Raw genomic sequence first — 5,944 nt, forward strand, 5'->3', positions numbered from 1 at the left:
TGTCCCTGCGGAGATGACCCCACTTGGTCATTTTTCCAACTGAAATTTGGATGACTTCTCCAACTTGCATTGCAAGTATCAAAATAAGGTTCAGAAGAAATCTCAGAAACCATATACACCGGGTTAGATCGATCAAGCAAAACTTCCTTAAGAGCAGGAATAGTTGGACATGCATCAGTCACATGCCCTGGATCCTCACATATGCTGCATTTTTCAAAAGATGATGGTAAAACATGCATTTCATTTACCTTCTTAAGCTCAATGGAATCTAACCTTTTGGAAATCAATGCGAGCCTAACATTCAAATCATCAACTTCTTTCAATTGATACTTACCACCCCCACTAATGCATTTTTGCTTTTCAGATCTATCATACACATCAGAGACATCCCAAGATTTGGGCGTTTTTAGCCAAATAATCAAAATAGTCAAAAGCTTCTTCAGGCCCTTTATTGAAAAACTCACCATTGCACATTGCTTCTACAAATTGCCTCATCTTTGTTTGCAACCCCTCATAGAAAAAACTGATGACCCTGCAATTCTCATACCCATGGTGAGGACATGCATTTAAGAGGTCTTTGAAACGTTCCCAACAATGATAAAATGTTTCCACATCCTTCTGGAAAAAATTCATGATTTTTCTTCTTAAAGCATTAGTTCTTTGCATAAGAAAAAATTTCTTTAAAAACTTAGTTTGAATTTCTTACCAAGTCCCAATGGATCTTGGTCTTAAGGAATTGAACAGGGTTTTTCCCTCGTCTTTTAAAGAAAATGGAAACAATTTCAGTCTTATTACCTCTTCCGTGCATGTTATATCCATGAATGTGGAACACACTTCTTCAAAATCTTTGATATGCAGATATGGGTTTTCAGATTCAATGCCATGAAAATGAGGTAACAATGGAATCATCCCATGTTTAAAATTAAAAGCATTTGCATTCAAAGGTAGAATAATGCAGGATGGGGTGCTAGTCCTAATAGGTTGCAAATATTCTCTGAGTGTCCTATTATGGTTCTCCATATCATGAGGTTCATTCTCAGCCATGATGCTACGCGTGACAGATGGTGATTCAAGTGAAACAGATTCACTCGATGACGAGGTGGATGAGTTTGTCCTGACTAGTCTAAATGTGTTATCTCTAGCCCAACTAGTCATACAAATTCAGAATAAACAAAATAAAAGCAAACAAGTCAAAGGAGAGGAAGTAGATATCACCCAGGCTGTGAAGATGTTCACAGCTTTATAAGTACCCTCTCTGAAACCTGAGAAATACTTTGATGACACCAATTGATCCCTGGAAACGGCGCCAAAAACTTGACTCGTTCGGAGTTGTGTGTCCAAGTGCAGAAGTGTCAAGGTGTATCAAGGATGAGTCCAGGATCGTATTCCATAAGGACCACTGAGTATCAAAGTATTTGTGAAAGTTTAGGGAAATCCTGTTGCTATAAAATGGGGTTTGAAAATCTTTTTGGTCTTTTATGATTTTGAAAACAGTAAACAAAATGGGAGCTATTTGAGCAAAATGTTAAAATGTGATTGAACTTTTATTGAATTTCCAAAAAAATATAAACCTACTGACATAACCAAAGTAAACAGATTTATTGAAACTATTTACCAAAATCTCAGGTTACGAGTTCAATGTTTGTTTGCTTCCACCGTTTACTAATTCCCTAGGCCTTACTCCTCTTCTTGTTAATCCAATCAAGGTATTAATAAGATGAAATTTTATTACTAAATCTCGAGAAAATTACCCATATCCAAACGGAAGAAAATGTAAACTCTCATTAAGCATCAATTGAATGTCATGTAAATTAGTTGATAAAAATCCTAGATTAAATCAAGGTTTTGATATGCCTAACGTCAACAACAAAACAAGATATAAAAGCCAGCGATTTATCAATGATGCCTTCAATTTTTGATTTTAACCAAATGAAAGTTTTACAATAATTTCTTAGGAGACTTAATAAACCATGGAAAGCAAACAATATTGACCCACAACCCGAGTTACCGAACTTAGCCACTTATACTCGCAATAGCATAGAAAATGGAAATCCTATGTCTAATCAGGAAAGTATTAAAACATGCGTTAACAAAAGATGATAACTTTAAACACATAACTAAAACATGCACGAATGAAAACTCAATCAAACACATACGCAGATAATAAAAATCGAACTTTGAACAAAATTATGAATAAAAATAATTTAGTGAAAAGAACAACTAATTTAATTTCTTAAAAATGAAAACACTTTTTTTTCCTTTTATTTTATTTTAGAACCGAACCAAACTTAATTTAATTAAAGAAATAACTTTAACAAAAATTTAATACTAAAAAAAAACTAAACTTGTATCAATATCCAATTAAATAACAAATAAAAAAAATAAAAGAAAGAGAGAGAGAGAACAAGAAAGAAAAAGTGAAAACAGGGAGACGAAGAGAGAGAAAGCAGAGAGCCACGGCAGAGTGGTCTGGCCATGGAAGCTGGCTGTTGTGGCTTCGGGTTGGAGAAGGTGGAAAGGGGATGGTGCTCGGAGTTGTAGAGGTCTCTGGCTGTTGTGTTGTGGTGGTCGGAGGTCTGGCTGTTGCTGGTGGTGCTCGGTTGGAGGCTGACTACTGCTCTGCTTGCTGGTCTGTGCTGGTGGCTGGTGCTCGGATGGAGGAGAACACAGGGCTGCTGTAGCAGATTTCAATGGAGTCCGGGGATGGTGGCTTTCTGTTGCAGCTGTTGCCGTTGCTGGTGTTGCAGAAGATGGTGGTGTGGAGCTCGGGTGGTGGCTAGAGAAGAGGAGCTGGTAAGGAGAAAGGGAGAGAGTGAGGAGGGGCAAGAGAGAGAGAGAGAAAGAGCTGAGGGAAAGAGAAAAAGAGCCATAGAAAAAGGACGAAAAGACACTGCCAAAGAGAAAAAAAACTAAGAAAGGGAGTTTAGGGAAAAGAGTAGGGAAAGGGAGAGTGGTCCGCAGGCACAGGGAGCAAAGGGAGGAAGGAAGAATAAATAGAAGGGGGCTTTTGCCTAGACCTGGATTCAGCTTACCCAACCCATTTAGAGGATCCGACCCGGCCATGCATGGCCCGGTCACATCAACTTTTCTTATTATTTTTTTTCTTCTTTTTTTTTTCTCATTTTTGTTCTCTGGGAAAACGGTCCGTTTTGACCTTTCTGGAGCCCGTTTTGCTCAAAATTCAAAACATGGAAGTTGTAGATAATCCTTTCCTATTTCTCCACAAATTTGAATCATCTCGATTGGAGCTCGTATAGGAAAGTTATGTGCGATTTACGGACTGGTACTGGTTTTAACTCCCAGAAATTTTTTCTACAATAAAAAATTACCAAAAATTCATAAATTGTTCAATAAAACTTTAAAATGCTAAATAGATTACTTTTTTAACATATTGGACATAATTAGACATTTAATTAAAAATATAAGCCCATTAAGATGCTTAATTACGCAATTTTGGCTCGTAATCACATAAGGATGAAATTCAATTATTCACTCATCCTTTCAAAAAATATATAAGACATCATAATCATTTTAGCACACATTTTAAGGACTATAGTCATGTATGGGATTTCTAACGAAATTTCAACAGCATGTCGTCTGTAAATAGAACATTTCCCAAACCTGCAAATCACAAAAATAATAAAAATATAATTCATTTGAACCCCTAAGATAGTTAAATTTAGGCTAGCTCACTAAGGATGGAGCTCAGCTCCCCTGTTTGTTCTTATGCGTTCAATCCAAACATGCAACAACCTAAGTAACTACTAGCATGTAGTTCACAAGATTCTACATTAGCCATGGAGATGGTGTTTAGCTCTAGCATGCAATTCAATATAATTCAATAATAGTTTATATCAAAATATAAACCATCCATCAAATAAATTCAAGCATTCAATACATTATGGATAGTAAGTGTAGTGCTGATCTCACAAAAGCATATAAGCATAAATAAGATGAGATTGTGAGTGCATTTAAGTTATAGAACTATGAAATTACAATGGGAGTTTGTGACGCCCTGACCCTCTACGTGGGCCCAGAGTGCTACTAATCCATTCATTTACCTAATAATCCACATTCTAATAACATATACGTTGTAGAAAAAATAAATATAATCTTCACAAATATAATACCAGAGTTTACTATTTCTATCTATAATCCAAAATAACTATTCATCACCTGCATTCTCATATATACACATATCTCCAAAAAGATTCATTATTCAAAAACACCAGTATCTTTCACAACCATCCATATCTCATAAGACTTAAAACATAAAACATAAAACTTAAAACATAACTTATATACAACCCAAAATATCAACTAAGTATATACCATTTCTTTTCTATATCCCAAAAATGCTACAAACACCTCGAGCTCTCTAAGCTCGATCTCGTGGAGGTCTTGAAAAAGATAAGTTCATATTCGGGTGAGACACTGTTGGCCTAGTTAGGCTTACAAACTCTTGGTTTTGATGATAACAAAGTAAAGTTATTTAATGAATTTTCAAGTGATAATATTTTAGGTAAAGATGATTTGCTCAAATTACATATACCCTGACATGAAAGCTTACAAAGATCAAGGAACAAGGAAAGTCACATGTGAATACCAAAGATCCATAATGAAAGGTCATAGAAGTCTGAAAGATTGAAGAGCGGAATTGAAAGGACTTGAAGAAAAGAAAGTGTCAAATCAGCTTATGACAAAGTCTTTGTAAGTACTTCTAAGTGTATTCAAATATGAATTTTTCATTTTGAAGCTCATTAGGCAAAGAAACTTAGAAATCTTAGTCTTAAAAATCTTGGAACATGTTTTTAAAAAGTTAAAACAAATTAAAAATCCAAGGTCAATTAAACCAAAGAGAGAGAAATAAAAAATGTCAAACAACTAGCTGACAGATGACTGTTTGTCTAGTGACAGACGACTGGCATGTTTTTGAAGTGTTTTTAACACAAGTCAGAAGACTGACAGACGATTGTCAAGTAATGGACAATCGACTGCCAGTGACCAATGAGCCATCTGTGAGTGTTCTGTCAAACGACTGTCAAACTTTTGTGTATATTGAAAAACTAATTTGTTCATGGATAGACGACTGTCACCATATGGACACACGACTGCCACCCTATTGACTTGTTTTAAAACTAAATTATTCTGGTGACAGACGACTACCAATCCGGGGACGGACGATTGCCACCTCTCTTCCTATGAATTTTATAGTTATAATATGTGGATAGACAACTGCCAGGACTTCACATTCGTCTGGCTCGAGGCAGTATTCAAATTTCCAACGAACATATTTTTTGCAATTCAAATTATTTGAAGCTTAAATAAATTTAAAACTTGGAAACCTACTCCAAGTAAACTTGGGGAACAAGCAAGAAGTCTTTCTACCTCTATAAATACCCTCAAGGATCATTGTTTTATACACCAAGAAATCAATTTAGCTCTCATACTCTCTCAAAGCCTACTGTAATTTTGAAAGTGTGCTATTGCTCTCATCACTCACGAAAATCTCTAAAAGTTTTGCTGAGTTTCTTATTGTGGTTGAGCATCAATTGTTGATTCTTTCATCCATTGAAAGATACTTACGGTGATAAATTTCTAAAAGCTTCATTATGAAATTCATGTTCTAAATTTACTGAAGTACATAGTGTTTCAATTTGTACTACTTAGCTCTTTGAGGGGCAAGTTCTTGTACGCCTTGTTTTATATCTTTGTAACAAGTTGAGTGACGATTCGAGTGCTGAATCGTTGGACCAAACAAGGGGATATTGTTTGGAGAAGGCGGACCATAGCCTTACCCAAGGAGTGTTGTAATTGGTATTGTTCCGCCTAGTAAGGGAGCAGTGATAGTGAATCCCTTTGGTGGTTTTGCCAAGGGTGAGGACGTAGGCTGTGTTGAAGCCAATCCTCGTAAAAACACTATGTTTTTCTTTCTCTTCCCTAC

General features: G+C 35.9%; 1 non-coding gene across 1 annotated transcript; it reads left to right on the plus strand.

Moving 5' to 3' along the window:
• Positions 1 to 544: 544 nt before the first annotated feature.
• LOC131154628 (small nucleolar RNA R71) lies at positions 545 to 652 on the plus strand. The gene has a single exon (XR_009136545.1). It is a non-coding gene; the product is annotated as a small nucleolar RNA R71 (small nucleolar RNA).
• Positions 653 to 5,944: the final 5,292 nt, after the last annotated feature.

The sequence above is a fragment of the Malania oleifera genome, chromosome 4 (assembly GCF_029873635.1).
Source record: "Malania oleifera isolate guangnan ecotype guangnan chromosome 4, ASM2987363v1, whole genome shotgun sequence".
In the NCBI taxonomy this organism is placed as follows: domain Eukaryota; kingdom Viridiplantae; phylum Streptophyta; class Magnoliopsida; order Santalales; family Ximeniaceae; genus Malania; species Malania oleifera.